We start from the raw sequence: 3,583 nt of genomic DNA, 5'->3' as shown, positions 1-3,583 counted from the left end.
CAGATGTAGGTGAGAAACGAGAAAAAAATAGATGTAATGTGTTTGCTCCAAACCAATTTCACGCCTCCGTGAGGACTCCGCCCGCGCGTGCGGACCGCCCCACCGCCGCCCACCCGCGTGCAACGCGTGCGCACACGCAGCCGGCTCCACCCGCGCTGGACACAGGGCCCAGGTGGGACACGACAGGCGGGCGTGGGCGCGCCCGACCCTGAGTCTCGGGTACAGCCCCCCCCGCGCCCAGGCCGCGCCCCACAGCGGAGTAGTCCAGCGCCTGCTGCTCGCCGCGCGGGCCTCGCGGGGGCCTGGGCCTGGGCCTCGGAGCGTCTCCTGGGCGAACGCCAGGGGGCGCTGCGGCACCCGCGCGTCTCTGGCCGTGACGCGTTGCGCGCTGCTGCCACCAGAGGGTGCTCGCGGACAGCGCCCGGCGCTGCCCACCGCGCGTGGCCTCTCCCGCCAGCCAGCGAGGCGGAGGTGGACTTTGACTTTTGAATACTGCGTTCGTAACACCCTCGGAACGGGCTTCCGGTCCATGAAGGCGAAGCCAGATGACGGCGTCCAGTACACGCACAAGCAGAGCATAGATTCAAAATAAAGTTATTTTGCACAATTTCCCCAGTGGGTGTAGTGAGAGTGGGACAAGTCAGAGCATGCGGACAGTTGAAGAAGCACCTTTGGATCCCATTTTAGATAACGGTGGAGCTGCTTAGCTACAGTATTTGGGGGTCCAGTAGAATTGGCCAAGAAAGGAGTCAACCTTGTTCAGATTGGAGAGCGACAGCTTCTGTCCTTGGTACTGATATAGAGAGTGGGAAGCAGGTTTGGGGAACTTCCATGCTTGGCCACTCCGCTCTGCTTTGTCCACTTGGTGCTAGAAGAACACATTTTGGAAGACATTTCCTCGTATTCATTAGATCCTTGCACCTGCTTTTTTTTTTTTTTTAAAGATTTATTTATTTATTCATACAGAACTGGGGTACAGGCCAGAGTTGTGGAGGGTGAGAGGCTTCACCAGAGACAGAGTGGGGAGCAGAACAGGCAGATCATGGAAGTACACTGCTGAGGGGAGCAGCGGGCGGGTCAGGAGAGGTCTGCCACGCCATGTGGTCACCTCCGGGGCAGGCGGGAATCGAACTCATGCTGAAGCGGCTTTAGATTCTCAGTGCTGTGCTTTAACCCGCTGCGCCACCAGGGAGGGCCCTGCACCTGCTTTTTGACTAGGCAAGTGAATAACCTGGAAAAGTTAAAGATGGGGCAAGGTCACGTGGCGCGTCAGAACGGGAACTATCGGCCCAGGCTTTTGTCCATTTACCTTGTAGCCTAGGTTCCATGGCCCATGGAGGTGCAGGGAGAGGAATGGGTCACTGCACTGTGTATTTGAGGACTTTTATCCTAGTTTAGCTACAGAATGCCAAGGACCATGCAGAAGTCATACTTCATGGCTCCAGCATGGAAAGTTTACAGATTAAAGGTATAAACGGGTTATAAAATAGCAATATCTAATAAACACATGCTCAGCCAGGGCAATCCAAAGTCCCTGGGGTGTCACTTGCTTCTTGCAGAATTGGTGGCCCACTGGGATTTGTTAGCAACAAGCTTTAAGCTTGTACTCTGCGTTAGCTTGTGCAAAGGATTCCAGTTTACTGAGTATGGTTCTGGTCAATAAGCTTTTGACTTGAGCTGGGTGACATACATCTTCAAGATCAGGGGGTCTTTAACATCCAGTCCTTGACAATACATGACCCATTCTATTCCATCAGAGAGTGACAGGAAGGGATGTTGAGAGGGAGAGCTTTCTACGTACACCCTTTGTGCTTTTGAAATTTTGTATGATGTGAACTTTATTATCTGTGCAAAAAAAAATGATAGCAATTTTAAAAATCACTCTTCTTTCATGCCTTATTTGATAGTGCTGTTACTGCTCATAGTTTTGTAGTAATTGTAGTTCAGAGGTCCTTCAATTTATCAATTGAATATATTGACCTCATTGATTATACATGAATTAACTCAATAAGCATCTATTATGTATCCAAACACTGTAAGCCATCAAACCACCTAACTTCTTTCTAAGTAAAAAACACTTTTGAAATCTGGTCTTTCACATGGTACTGTAAAGTTCTTGGTTAATTTAACAAAAGGTTATTCTGAAAAAAATATCTAGAAGGATGCACAAGAATTACCTTAGTACTTTTGTAGTGAGTGGGGAAAGAGTCCCTTTAGCTAAGTGAAGGCACCTCTTTTTCTTCAGGCGACATCTTCCCACTAAATTCATCTTCCAGAAGTTTCACTGAGTTTAATGTGTTCAACCCATATTAGATCACGCGTGGAAATCACACTCTTCTCTCTTCACCTCGCTCATGAACTGTCAATCAAGTGTAACGAAATAAAGCTCCCTTCTTGGTCCTCTTCTCTCTCTCTCTCTGGCAAGTGTCTTTCAGGGTGTGATTTTCATTAAGCTAATGCGAACTCATGAACAGCGATGTCCAAGTATCTCTGGAACCCAGGTTTCCTCTCGCCCTGCTTTGTCTTGGCTCAGGAGCAGTGAGATTCTGGCACAGGTTTTCCTCCTCACCCCTACCCAAACTGCAAGTCTGTCTTTGCTACTGTTGTAACTAGCTGCTTCTTCCTGCTCGCACCTGAGTAACAGTTTCCCAGTGACCAGATGACCTTCACTGTAGCTGATCAGACTTGCTCTGTGGCCTGAAGCTCTGGTCACTCTTATCCTGTTGGCTTGCCTGTCTTAAGTCTCTCTCGGCTGTTGACCTGAGGCTTCTATCAAGTGAAAGTGCCCATGACTTTTGCCTCTAGATTGACAGCTACACTGCTGGGAACCAGGAGGAGGGGGAGGGTAAAAGGCGCCACCATTTCTGTGTCTGAGGATGGGGGAAGTGAGCAGAGTCATCTGCAATTAGCGGGTAATTAGCACTGCTGACCCTTGGGGCTCATCAGTGCTCCTGGGGCCAGCCCCCAGCAATCAGCCAGGGCAGGTCGAGAGTGTCAGGCCCGGGAATGAATAGGGCTCATCAGCGTAACTGAAGCTGGGAGCCAATCAGGGAAATTAATAGCAGAGAGGGAGAGGGAGAGGGAGGGAGACACACAGAGAGAGACAGACAGACAGACAAGAGATACAGATGTAGGTGAGAAACGAGAAAAAAATAGATGTGACCGATGGGGATAGGGAACGGGAAATCGGAATAATGGAATAGAAATAGGGCCAGGGGTAGAAATGAGGGCTGGAAAGGGAAGAATGGGAGGAAGAAAGAATGCAATGAATGGAAGAAAGATGGAGGGGAAAGGTTAGAGGAGTGGGAAGCACTTAGCATAGTGTGGGCACTCGAGGAAATCACCCACCTCGGTGAGAGGGACTAGGAGAGCCTGAGGTGGAGGCGGGACGAAGAAGGGGGAAGAGCCAGCGCCATGGGTCGAGAGGCGAGGGGAGAGAGTGCCGCCGGGGTGGCGAAGAACCGGCGGCCCTGGAGGGAAAGGGTCCTGACCCGGGGCAGTGCCCGGGCGGAGCGCGCCCCCTACTGTCCCTGCCTCGTCGCCCGAGGTCCTGCCCGGCCCGCGGAGCCGGCGCTCGCCCGGG

This window comes from Condylura cristata, unplaced genomic scaffold (genome assembly GCF_000260355.1).
Source record: "Condylura cristata isolate star-nosed mole 26May11 unplaced genomic scaffold, ConCri1.0 scaffold00042, whole genome shotgun sequence".
Taxonomy (NCBI): Eukaryota; Metazoa; Chordata; class Mammalia; order Eulipotyphla; family Talpidae; genus Condylura; species Condylura cristata.
The sequence above is the reverse complement of the archived record's forward strand: the minus strand, read 5'-3'. Positions refer to the sequence as shown.